A 13,918-nucleotide genomic window follows, 5' to 3' on the forward strand; every position below is an offset into this window, starting at 1 on the left:
TAGGTGGTATGGACTTCTAAAACAAGCTCTTGAAATAAACTACCAAACTGTTTTGTTCCAACTTGTACTACCACCAGTCAGAAAGGTGCTTAGTTCCTGAATTCTTACCAACATCCTATGTTATTTCAATAGCTTTTTCAGAGTGACAAAAAATAGTACAATTTCCATTTATTTGATTACTAAACAAATTTAACATTTGTTCACACTGTCTTATTTCTTCAGTGATTTATCTGTTCATGGACAATGATTTTTTTGTCCATTTTTACACTGGAACCTTAATGTTCCTCTTTGATTTTAAACATTCAATATTTACTTCCTAACATTTACCCTTTAATTTTTTAACACTTTGAAGAGGTTTAAAATTTTTATTTAGTCACATCTACCTAGCTCTTCTGTAAATTCTTTTATCATTTTATATGCTTACAAAATCTTTTCAGAGGATGAAATCTATTTACCAATACAACTACCGTTTTCGGTATTCATTCCTTCTTGAGGATCCAAGTTTCACCTGAGGTTATTTCCTTTCCGTCTGAAGGGCATCCTATAGCATTTCTTGGTATGCAAGTCTCCTTGCAACGAATTCTCTCAACTTTTGTTTATCTGAAAAATGTCCTTATTTCACCTTCATATTTTATGGTTATTTTTACTGAATTCAGAATTCCAGGTTGACAGCTTTATCCTTTTCGAACTTAAAGGGGGTCATTCCATTGTCTTCTAACCTTCATCATTCCTGATAAGTCATCCTTCATTGGTATTTTAATTCCTCTGTATGTAATGTGTCTTTTTTTCCTTTAGCTGCAGTCCATATTTTCTTTCTACCTTTGATACTCAACAGTTTAAGATGTGCCTAGATGTGGTTTTCCTTGTATTTATCCTGCTTGGGATTCACTTAAGTTCTTGGATTTGAAATTGATTTTAAATTGAATAAGTGAATTTCTTGGCAATTACTTCTTCAAATATTTTTTACCCTGTTTCATCTCTCCTTCTGCCATTCATATGTTAGATAGTTTAATACTGTCCCGTTGGCCATCGAGGCTCTGTTCATTTTTTGTAATGCTTCTTCTCCATTCTTTCGATTGACAAATATTTTTTAATTGATCTTCAAGTTCACCAACTCTACCTCTGCCATTCTCCAATCTGTTGTTAAATCCATTCAGTAAAATTTTCATTTCAGATATTGGACTTCTTAGTTCTAGAATGTCTATTCCTTTTTAAAGTTTCCACTTCTCCATTGAGATTACCCATCTGTTCAGTCATTATCATGCTTCTCCCTTTAAGTCACTGAAAATATTACACTTGCTTTTTAAAGTCTGCTAATTCTGCTAATACTAGCTTCTGCTACCATTTGGGGAGAGATGGTATTGTCATTAAGTCATATTTTCCTGATTCTAGTAATTGCCTATTAAAACCGGATATTGTGGATGTTGTAGAGACTTCTAAGAGTTTATCTTCTCCTGAAGAGTAAGGATTTGTATTATACCTGACAGTTAAATCAATGGCTAATCAAGTTGGACTTGTGGAGGCTTGGTTTACACTATTTTAGAATGGGTCTTGAAGAACACATGTTTACCAAGCCCCTTTAATTTGGTAGGAATCAAAAACCAAATTGTCTCCCCTGCTAAGGATAGCTGCAGTATCTCTAGTCAGCATTTTCAGTCTTACAGCTGTTGTTTTCCATTGAGCTCAGTGGTATCTTCCATGCACAATTCAGGATTTTAAGGCATTCCTACTGTAACTCCCTCCTTTCTGGAATCTGTCAATTTCCAGCAATTCTGGCACTCCCAACTTCATTCCTTGACACCTCAAACCAGTAAGACTGACTTTCTGCTTGATTTCCAGCTGCCCTGCGCTGCATGGTCTTTTCCTCAAGAGGAAATCTGTATAAATTTTTTTTGAAAACATCTGACAGCTTTCCAAAGTATATCTTCAACTAGGTTCTGAGATATAGTATTCTTGAGTGTGTATATGATGCTGTCATAGGAAATCTTAGCCTAACATTAAGTATACATTATCTCTAAATTATAAATTTACTGTACAGCTTTTTTTTTTTTTAAAGATTTTATTTATTTATTTGACAGAGAGAGACACAGCGAGAGAGGGAACACAAGCAGGGGGAGTGGGAGAGGGAGAAGTAGGCTTCCTGCGGAGCAGGGAGCCCGATGTGGGGCTCGATCCCAGGACCGTGGGATCATGACCTGAGCCGAAGGCAGACACTTAACAACTGAGCCACCCAGGCGCCCCTACTGTACAGCTTTTAAAAACTGATCTTTAAAAGGTGTTCTTGCATTATCCAATACTTGCAACTGTAATGGCTTCTAGGAATAACTAAATTTGTTAAGCTTTTTGCCTTTTTATTATAAGTAAACTGTGTAAGTATTAATTTAGTCTTTCAATAAATATGTCCAATGTCTATCATGTGCCAGATATTCTTCTAGGTAGTAGATATATAATACCAAAATAGAAATAGGCAAGGCCCCTGTTCTGTGGAATTTTCTTTTTTTTTTTTTTTAAAGATTTTATTTATTTATTTGAGACAGAGAGAATGAGAGAGACAGAGAGCACCTGAGAGGGGGGAGGGTCAGAGGGAGAAGCAGGCTCCCCACCGAGCAGGGAGCCCGATGCAGGACTCGATCCCGGGACTCCAGGATCATGACCTGAGCCGAAGGCAGTCGCTTAACCAACTGAGCCACCCAGGCGCCCCATGTTCTGTGGAATTTTCATTCTAGTGCATCTAAAAAACTGAAAAAAGACATTTCAGACTATGTCTTCCCCAAACAATGGTATGGGTGATTCTGCAAGGACCTACATTATAATAAAATGATGCCCTTTTTTCATATGCATAATTTTGAAAGAATAATTGATTTTATATTTGGGCATATATAGTAGTCCCATAATCTAAATAAATACTTATCAAAATCCATTTTAAAGTTTCTTTTAAAAAACTATATATACCCTGAAAGCAACTCTGTTTTTCAATACAACAATGGTTTTCTGACATCATAAGTGGCTGGCAATTTAAGTTATACAAAAAGGAATCACCGGTTATTTGACCATACAACCTACTATAGAGAACATTCATTTAGGTCACTGTGCATAATTTCAGGAACCAATACTGATAAATAAACAGTGGGGGAAATCTTCAAAACCTGACTCATATCTTTGGTTCTACCCTTCCTCCAGTGTTAAATAAAGGTTCCTAAGGCAGTGAGAAAAGTAGTATCTATCTTTCCGTACTATCTCCTATATAGAGAGTTGCAAACAACAACCTATCAAATTTAAATATGGCTAGGTACAATTTAATGTAGTAACTGACTACCAAAAATCAGAATTATCATAATTCATCTTTTGATCAGACCACAACTAGAAGTGATGTATTAAAAATGATGTGTCCTTAATGATGTAATGTATGGTGATTAACAATAAAAAATAAAAAAAAAAGATGTGTCCACACATAAGCTACTTTTAGCCCAAAGTAAACAGTGCTTTTGTAAATCTGAACTACCTCATTAAGACAAGTCTGAGGCATTTAATTTTCTTGGATTTTCATATATGGCTTTCTCTAAACAGAGATAAATCACTAAAGTTTATTATAACAAAGTTTGCTTTACTCAAAAAGATTATTTAAATGTCTAAAGTTTTTTTTTTTTAAGTTATATCATTCATTTTGCCAACCTCAAGTTCGGAAATGCCATATTTTCCTCTAATAGATCTCTCCCCCAATATAGCTGCCAAATTCAGCTATTGCAGCAGTGCAGGTTCTGGGCATAATTCTTGCTGCCCAAATAATATTAAGACACACTCTTATAAAAACTCTGAGTTATTAAACATCTCTTTATACACCTGTTAAAGTAAAAATATAATAAGCACAACAATAAATTTTTGGAGAAGGATAAAAATGCTTAAAAATAACAGCTAATACATGGATAGGCTTTGAAAAAATCCATGAAATCTCTAAAATGGTATACTAAATTGTGAATAACTGTATATTCTAGGGACAGAATCGACAGCTTTCAAGAGATTCTCCAAGGAGTCTAAAGTGTAACAAAAGGTTAACAGCTACCGCTGAGATGTTGGAATTTAATTTGCCAGTAGAAGTTAACATCAGTTTCTGTAAATTTTCTGCTCTCAGTAATTTATATTAGTATGATATTCGTATCTGTACTAATTGTTAGCTCAGTTAGAATGCGCTTGTATCCATTAAGATTTGAAGCTGCAGTTCTTTCCAAAAGAGTTAAGTTTTGGGGAAGGTTAAAAAACAACTCTCATCCCTAAAACAAATGTCTCAGGTTCATAATGCAAGAATAAACATGAGGTATGTATATGGCCTAGAATGATCTATCACATGTTTAAAATATAAAATTACATAAAGGCTAATCAATATTGTAAATTCAAAGGACAACTGAATATAATACGTATGTAAAGATACTTTAATGCTATTATGTCATCTTCACTTAAAATGGCAATTACCACTGGAAAATATTTTTGTCATTCCTCATAAAGTAAATCAATAACAATAAAATGTAATGGACACAGAGGTAAAATATTTGCTGTCCAATAAGAAACAATCAGCAAGGGTGCTAGAAATACAATCTAAATGCCTTTCAATTATTTGAATGTCTCTTCAGAAACATAAGCATATTATATGCAGCTCTAAGGAAATCTGGGTTCTATTTATTGCTACCAAGTGGTTTTGTGGCTTTGGTTCAGTAACCACCTCTCTGTACCATCTGTAAAACAGGGAAAACACAACTGTGGCAGAGATGATGTTATATACGCACCTGTTTCATTTTCCTCCCAAGCAGATAGGAGGACCACATTTTCCATTCCACTTGCTGCTACATGCGGCCATGTGTCTAGTCCTGACCAATGCAATGATGTATGCTCCTTCCAGGACTGGTCTCTAAATCATCCCTTCACACATCTTTGAACTCTCTCTCTTCCCTCACTGGCTTGGTAAATGTAGTAATCCTAGTGGTGACTCCAAGCAGGCCATAGGGGCAGCTGAGTCACAAGATGGAAGGAATGTGGATACCTGAGTCATCCACATGGTTCTTTGTGTGAGAAATAAACTTTTATTCTGCTCCACCATGAGATTTTGGGGTTGTTTCACACATAATTATCTTAACCTACCTTTGTGGGGGAAAATAAAATGAGGTAAAAAATTTAGAGTAGCTGGGGGGGGGGCAGGGGTTTTTAAATACTATACACATGTGGGGTAATGATGGCAACTTTTTATCCAGAAAGTAAGGCATGGGCTTTGGAGTCACAAGTCTGGGTTCAAGTTCAGCCTCTGACACTTACTGTGCTGTGTGACATTGAGTTAAATTATTAAGACAGTTTCTTCAACTATAAAATAGGAGTAATAATAACACCTGCACCCCACCAGATTATTATTAGGATTAAGTGAAATAACATATACAAAGAATGCAGCATAGGGTATGGCACATATTAACTACCTTACAAATATTAGCCAAACTAATATAAATATCTAAGAAGATGGCACAAATGTAACTAAACCACCTACTGGATAAAACTGTTAGAAAGATTATCACACTTTAAGGTTAGATAAAACAAAACAAATTGTTGGCTCTGAGAGGGCTTTTCTAATGTAATCAGAAAAGTTAGCCACTTGGAAGTTTGGGATACATCATTATAGTATATTAATTTCTCTAAGGTAAATATAAATGTTTTTAGTCTTATGTTTATATAGCTACAAACCTACCTCAAGTGGTCTGATATATTTTTTAAAGATTTTATTTATTTATTTGTCAGAGAGAGAGAGAGTGAGCAGCAAGAGTGGGAGAAGCAGGCTCCTTGATGAGCAAGGAGCCCATGCAGGGAGCCCGATGCAGGACTCAATCCCAGGACCCTGGGATCATGACCTGAGCCAAAGGTGGACACTTAACTGACTGAGCCACCCAGGCATCCCGTGGTCTTTCTAATATTAAAAATGGACAATTTTGATTCAACTACTTATAAATGGATGAGGTGGGGGTAATTCAAACAGATCATTAGCACAAGCAAGTATCAGTTTCCAGCAAGTTTTTTAGAATGATTCAAATACACTATTTTGAGCTCTGCCCTTTAAATAGTTTCTACAATTTCACAGAAAAAGAAACTAAAAGTTCAGAGCACACTATTCCCATATTCCACAAAGCCTCTCCAAAGAGATAGTTCTTAAACAGCTTCACAAACATACACATGCCACATTTACCTATTGAAGCCTATTCTTGGGAGGTAGAATAGAATGGTACTTTGTTTTAATAATACTCATTACAAATAATACTAATTACTTAAATATTACAAAAAGTAAGCTGCTGCAGAAAGCAAAAGCATTATTCATTCCATTTTTCCAATAAGAAAAAGATTAAAAACATTTTGGCTGCCTCATTCGAGGCCCTCTTTGTTCAGAAGGGCAAACCAATAGGGAAATAGGAAAGCATAATGCAAAATCCTGGGCATGACAGAGTACCCAGAAACATTCAAAATGTCAGGCATGATGGAATGCCTAGAGACATTCAGAAGTTTTAAAATAGGTTTTTAAAAAGGTATCTAGTTGTCAAAAAATTTTTGAACTGGTTAAAATACTCATTGCTACAAATTAACAGAAGGGAAATACTAACCTTGTCTGAAATCTCAGCCAGGTCTATCTACTTTTTTGAGTTTCAATTTCCTTATTTGCAAGTTGAAGTAACTGGACCAGATAAGGTCAAAGGCCCCTTAGTAACACTATGATTCAAACAGTTTTAATATACAGCATACTCTAAGGTTAAAAGTGGATAATTAAAAGATTTTTCTGAGATAATTTTTGTTATAAAAATATCTCCAAATTCTCTAAAATGTTAATATACTCTTCTGTTTTTATTTATTTATTTTTTAAAGGTTTTTTATTTATTTGACAGAGAGAAAAACAGCCAGAGAGGGAACACAAGCAGGGGGAGTGGGAGAGGGAGAAGCAGTCTTCCTGCGGAGCAGGGAGCCCGATGCGGGGCTCAATCCCAAGACCCTGGGATCATGACCTGAGCCGAAGGCAGACGCTTAACGACTGAGCCACCCAGGTGCCCTATACTCTTTTGTTTTAGTAAATCCGGTGGAATGAGTATAATCTTTGCCTTTCTGATAGCCTTCTTCTGAGATCAAATACAGAAGCATATATGTCACTGAACTAGAATTACTAAGTTGAACTGAAAGTCAGGATATAGGACTTCTCTTGGCTTTACAACTCTCCCAGAATGTGCTTCACTCTTTTTCCCTGTCTATAAAATAAGGGAAAATGTGCTATCATCTATTTCATTGGATTAGTATTAAAGTATATCTTTGAAACACTCTGAACTACTCAGACAAGACTGTTACAGAAGAGATTTTTTTTCATTAGTAACTTGTCATAGCCAGTCTAAGTAAAAAAGCAAAAGAAAGAAGCTCCCATGAGACTACTGCATATGAAGGTCTTGTTACCTCCCACACTGGAATCAGTTACAATGAATAAATCAATACAAGATGTTCGTATAGTAGGAAGAATCTGGAAAGGTGAGCAGGTCCGCTGCAGCACCAGATTTTAAATCTCTGATCTACATAAACACTGCCTGAACTAATCTATCCTTCAGTTTTTGTTTATATGAATAACCAACACTTTTAAACAGGCATTCTTAAAATAGTGAAATAAAGTCCTTTGGAAAGAGGGGTAGGGACTGATAAGTGGGTGTGAAGGGGGAAATAAAACAACCATTTAGAAAAGCCTATCATCACAAGATATATTATGTATAGCACAATGACCAATTCTTTCATCCAAATCAAGGGTGGCAATGGTTACCTGATAAGCAGTTATACAGAGCCAAATCAAATAGATGTCTCCTTATGGCAAACAATACCATAAAAAAAAAAAAAAACTTAAAAGAGTTTTATTATGGATGAATATCCTTTGGCTTTTTGCATAAACATAATACACTTTACTAATGTCCTTAGTAAAAATTTCTGGCATCATGTAGTAGGTTGAATGATGGTCCTCAAAAGATGTTCCCACTCATGTCTGGAACCTGTTAATAATATCTCAGAAAAATTCTTAGTAGTTTATTTAGAATCACCAACCTGGAATGATTTGTGGAGATAAGATAGGAGTCAGGCCTTGAAAGAAGAGCAGGACCTTAGATAAGCAGAGAAGATGGAAAAGGGTATTCCAGGCAGAGACAAAGGCCTAGGAAAAGTCATGGGGGTGAAACTATGGATGTTTTATTAATATATTTACCAAACAGATTAACTGGCTTCAGTGTGGGGTTTTTTTGCAGAATGGTGAGACTAAGATTAGATTGTGGAAGGTTTTGAATGCCATGAAAACTTGAAATTTATCTGTGAGAAGCAAATGGAGATTTGTAAACAAAAAGATTAATGTGATCATTCAGAAACCGGTGATTAATGAAATTTCAGTCTGAAGATAAGAGAAAGTGGTCTGAAACTTTGGCTCTACCACATTAGCTGTGTGGATAAATCTTTAGACCAGCACTATCCAACAGCACTTTCTGAAATGATGGAAATATTCTAGACCTGCAAGGTCCACTATGGTAGCCAGTAGCCACATATGGCTACAGAGCATTCCAGATGTGACTGGTGCAACTGAGGAACTGAAATTTAAATTTTTTAAAATGTTAACTAATTTAAACTTAAATAGCCTCATGTGGCTAATGATGATACACTGGACTGAGTAGCTCTACACTACAGTTTTCTCACTTATAAAATACAGAAGTTAAATTAGAACACTAGTCTCACTAGGATAAGTTCCACAGCCAAATAAAATTGGTGCCGCATTCTGAGAAAAAGTAAATGAGTATTCAAGCAGATGCACCTGAGCATGACTAGGGCGGTTCTAGGTTTTTAACCTTTTCATTTCACTCTTTGTAGCTCCGTGATTAATTTAAGAGACCCACTCTGTCTTCTGATTAGTGATTTTTCAAATTGGTCTTTAGGTTGATATTTCCTGGGAGTCTGTAGTAAATATCTAATGCATCTAATTTAATAGAATTTCTGTGGAAAGGAACAAACATTTCATGTAAAATGCTTCCAGAGCTATGCTGTTCAGTGTAAACATGCACTGGATCAAACACTTAGTATGAATAAAAGAATGTAAAGTGACTCATTAATATATGTTGAAATGATAATATTTTGGATACACTGGGTTAAATAAAATATATTACGAAAATTACTTTCACCTGTTTCTTTTTACTTTAATTTATCTAATAAAAAAATCTTAAATTACACTTACAATTCGCATTAGACTCTATTAATAATGACAGCCCTGCTGTAGAGAAAGTTATGAAATAGATACCTTACAATATACATAATTTACTCAGTTAGTACATACTTATTCAACATCTATTATTGTAAAGCGTTATGCTAAGTGCTGAACAAAGGGAATGGTCCCTGCCATAGAGGGTTTAAATTAGCTCCTACACTTCTAATGCACATTTCACATATATTATCACATTTGTGATAACGCATAAGGATAATTTAATTTTAGAATATTTTACCATTTGGGGGAGCAAATGCCAATATTTGACTTAGAAATTACAAAATATAAAGCATAAAGATTCACATTAATGGCTATTTTTGTGATACATGCTATATAATGTTTATCTGGAAGCCTAATACCATCACATTCCCAATAGCTTCTCCCGGTTTCTTGATCCCTCCCTCTAATTAGTCTGCTCCCTCTTTATGGCTCACCTCTCCCAGAAGGTCTCTTCAACTGGCAACCTGCCTGCTATTCACATTACAGCAGGGCTATTTATACTTACAGGGGTCTCCAAAGAAGGAAAGAGGTTGAAAATGTAAAGTGTACATAATTTTAGGCAGCCAACTCCAGTTTTTTGGACCCAAGACTGAGATTTGAAGTTTCTTTTGGGCTTAAACTTGGTGATTTCTGTAGGATTTTGCTTCATAATCCAATGCACAAACTTATTTGAGAGAGAAAACAACAACTCATTAGTTTTGTCCCACTAAGGCTTTCACATAAGAAAACTATTCCAAATAGGACTTCTAAAACAAATTAACCAGTAGTACTTCTCTAGCAAATGGTTTTTAAAATAAAATAACAGGTAACATCAATGGGTCAAGAATATCTATGTTTTGGGGCGCCTGGGAGGCTCAGTCGTTAAGCGTCTGCCTTGGCTCAGGTCGTGATCCCAGGGTTCTGGGATCAAGTTCCCCCACCCCCACCCTGCATCACGCTCCCTGCTCGCCGGGAAGCCTACTTCTCCCTCTCCCACTCCCCCTGCTTGTGTTCCTGCTCTCGCTCTCTCTCTCCCTGTCAAATAAATAAATAAAATCTTAAAAAAAAAAAAAAAGAATATATATGTTTTTAAGGCTAATGGCATTGCTGTCAAGAAACTGTTACCAATAAACTAAAAGTTCAGGTTTTATTGACAGCTACAAAGAAGCAATACAAACAAAACTACTTTATCAAACAGTGGTAATATTTCCCACTTTAATAGAGAAAGTATTACTGACATATGATAGCTATTGAGAAACAAATGAAGTACCCAAGTTTCAAACACCCCAAATGATTTCACTGCCCTTTTTGGTTGAAGTCTACCACCATCTGAAATACAGATGTGGTTAGCAAAGGAACATTATCCTCAGTCTATAGCTGTGCAGGTGTGGTTATATACATAGTTGTTTCAATGTTATACATCTTCTACCAGCAAACAAAAAACTATTATGACAAAAAAAAAAAAAAAAGCTGAAGAAAATAATAATTACTCCTGATTGGGGGAAAAAAAAAACTGCCTAAGGAAAATTTAGCTATTCTACGTAAGTAATCAGAGTAGCATTTTGCTAAAAAGGAGTCAAACCAAAACCTTTAAGCTAAACTACTTCATATATGATCATGGGTCCTTTCAAACTACTAGTGCTAACTTGCCAAATATAATGCAATCAAATATAAGTTTACAAATTCAACTTTTCTTTGGTCTTCAACCCAAAATGGTTTATTTTTCATATAGGCCTCAAACAAAAGAGCATAAAGCTTAGTGCAAAACCAGTCTGCATTTGACAATTGATTGTCACTTGTTAGTAGCATCAGGAAAACAAATAATTCCCTAAAATTTCCTTTATAACCTGAAGAAAGAATATAAGGAGACCATTCAGATGTAAATGTAAAATTTATCCCCAGCTTACTCTGTGCCCAGCACTAGACTAGGGACTTTAACATGTTATCACAAATATTTGTCCTCCCTCTTCCTCCCTTGATAAATTCAGAAAGCTACACTTTTCAATCCTCAGTGCCCTTCAGATAAAAAAAGCAAAGCAAAGCTGGGAGGGTGGGAGATGATTACAAACCAAAGAATTTCTGTGATAAACCTAAATTAAGTGTTTAAGATAAAATCAGAACCTGCCATAATATATAAAGATTCCTTCAAATGCTAAAAACGTTTGCTTCAAATTATCTGTATTTAATTGCATCTAATAACCCCATGAGAACAAATAGTATCTTTCAATCTGATCCCATTAAAGATAGGTGGCCCCAAGTGTCTTACATTCACAACTGCAAAAATATAACTTTATGACTTTCCCTACTTCAAATTTATGAAACGCATTTATTTTCCACTAACATGCTGAGCTATCTTTAAGAACAGGTATTAATCTTAGTATCTTTCATACATTAGGTAGGAAAAAAATATGGTTTCATTTAGTCAAGTAAAAAGGCACCCCAAATTCTACAAATCACCAGGAAAATTTTAAAAAGAAATTTCAACACTGGTTAGATAGTAAAATGGACTGTTCTTCATATAAATTAATGATCAATTGAGGCCTTCCCCAAATGAAACAATATTTTAAGGAGCTACTCTCTGGAGACTTGGGTTGTGTTTCAACTCCTAAAAGGCGCTGCAGTTTTAAAAAGTTAATCTTACAGGAATCCTCCTGGAAGTCAACAATATTGAAAAAAATACGTTAACATTAGTTGCCAAGTATAATTTTTTTCCCCTCTGAAAGACACCTTGTGGTGACAATAAAATAGTTTCCATGAGGCATGAAATTTAAACTTGGTATACTGTATAAATAAAAAATAATATTAAACAAAGAAAAAGGGCTTTTTGTTGTTGTTGTTGCATAATTTGATTAAGTCCTAGGACTTAATTCCAAATCTTTACCATGGAATTCCAAATAGCAGGGAAAGAACATTTGAAAATAAGAGTTAACAATACATCATCGCCATTTTCTACAGAGAGAAGTATTTACATTTTAATTCAGTTCAGTTGGGTGTTAAGGAAGCATAAAAAGGCAAATACGGTAATAGCGTGAATTATAAACAGACGTGGGAAGCTGCCTATTAAGACGGTTAATGGCAAAACTGAAAATGAAAATAAGGCATACCGTCATACTTCGTATAACCAAGAGTCAAGGAATCTAGGTTAAAATAATAAAAATGAATAAGACAGCCATGTTCTTACAAAAAGAAAAAAAAAGTGGAACGGAAAGAAAAGATCACAAACATTTTAAGGCAACCATGGAGAAAGACTGCTTTATGCCTCCACTGTTTACTAACATTTAAAACTAGCATTTCTAGTCAACACCTGGGTTTGAAAATAGCAGCAGCACGGAAACATTGTCTTTTCCAACGTAAACCCAACAGAACATTCTGCAACGTTTTGAATGGTAAACATTAACCAGAATAAAGCACCGTTCGCGTATTTCCACCTTTAAGGACCGATGGGAAAAATTAAGACCTTTCTTTCTCCCATATATAGCCTTAACCCCTCTCTCCCCTCTTTTATTTATTGCCCTTGTCGCGGGGCTAATGAACCCTAAACTTCTTTTTCTTCTTCCCATTAATGGAAATGGGGGGAAAGAGCAACGAGAGAGGGAAACCCAGATGACAGGGAAAACTGGAAATTAAAAATCGTGGCGTTTCTTGCTGGGTGAAGGCTAGGAACACCCTGAAGGTTTAGCAAGAGAGAGACAATCCTGGATAGACCCCTATTAACGTATACTTTAACCCCAAGGCAACACCGTGTTTCGTCTCTTTAATTTCTGCTTTTGAAGGGGATGGCAGTTCTCCCGGAAGAATATTCCCGGGTCCATGCCACCCCTTCCCTAGGGCCCCCTGCAGCAGAGGTTGGGGGCTCTCGCCCCAGCGCTGAATTCGCAGCGAGGCCCGGAAATCGGTCCCGTTACAGCCGATTTCACCCATCAGGAATGCGCTCCACCCCCGCTGCCTCCCCGCGGCGGCCGCCCTCGGTGTCGGCAGCTTCAGCCGCCCGGGAAGTGCTGCAAGGGAGCGCCGCCTCGGCCCGTCACAACACTGCTGGGTTGGCCGCCGACTCCACAGACTGCCCGGGCCGGGAGGGCAGAGCTCGGGGCGGATCCCACGCTCCGCCTCAGTCTGCGCGGCCCAGGGGGCGCCAGCGCCGGGTGCGGGCGGTGGACGCGGACCCAGCCCGAGGCCTGACCCCCAGGACCGGCCCCAGGACCGGCCCCTGCTCCGGGGCCCAGCCCGAGAGGGGGCGCCTTTCCCGTGGGATTTCTGAATCCATTTCCGTTCCGGGAAGGGGCGCGAGGGCAGCTGCCGTGCCGGAGCGCCTCGAGTCGGAAACGGGAGCCGCCCCTGTCCTCCCGCACCCAGGCGCAACCTCTTCCAGTGCCGCCCGTACCTTCAACTCCTCAAAGCGGCGGCGGGTGCCGGAGTGCGGGTGAGGAGGCCCATCTCTCGGCGGCGGCGGCGGCAGAAGGCGAAGGAAGTACGGAGGAGGGCTCCTCAGACCCGCCGAGACGCCTCTCAGCTGGGGCGGGGGGAAAGCAGAAGAGGGGTCCCGACGGCCGTTTTCCCGAACTCCTCCTCCGCAGTTCTGTCTTGACGGCTGTTCCCGGGAACCAGCGCCCCAACTGCCATTCTCCCCCTGCTTCAGCCCCCGCTGTCTCCGCCTCCTCC

At 37.6% G+C, this 13,918-nt stretch overlaps 1 protein-coding gene across 2 annotated transcripts in view; it reads right to left on the reverse strand.

Annotated features, from left to right (window-relative positions):
* Window positions 1–13,906, reverse strand: part of RNF19A (ring finger protein 19A, RBR E3 ubiquitin protein ligase) — a 53,765-nt gene extending 39,859 nt beyond the window's left edge. For both annotated transcript variants that reach the window (XM_021688698.1, XM_021688697.1), the window contains exon 1: window positions 13,641–13,906. The gene's annotated coding sequence lies outside the window, so the exon portion shown is untranslated. The remainder of the gene's footprint in view (window positions 1–13,640) is intronic.
* Window positions 13,907–13,918: the final 12 nt, after the last annotated feature.

The sequence above is a fragment of the Neomonachus schauinslandi genome, chromosome 4, assembly GCF_002201575.2.
Source record: "Neomonachus schauinslandi chromosome 4, ASM220157v2, whole genome shotgun sequence".
Classification (NCBI taxonomy): domain Eukaryota; kingdom Metazoa; phylum Chordata; class Mammalia; order Carnivora; family Phocidae; genus Neomonachus; species Neomonachus schauinslandi.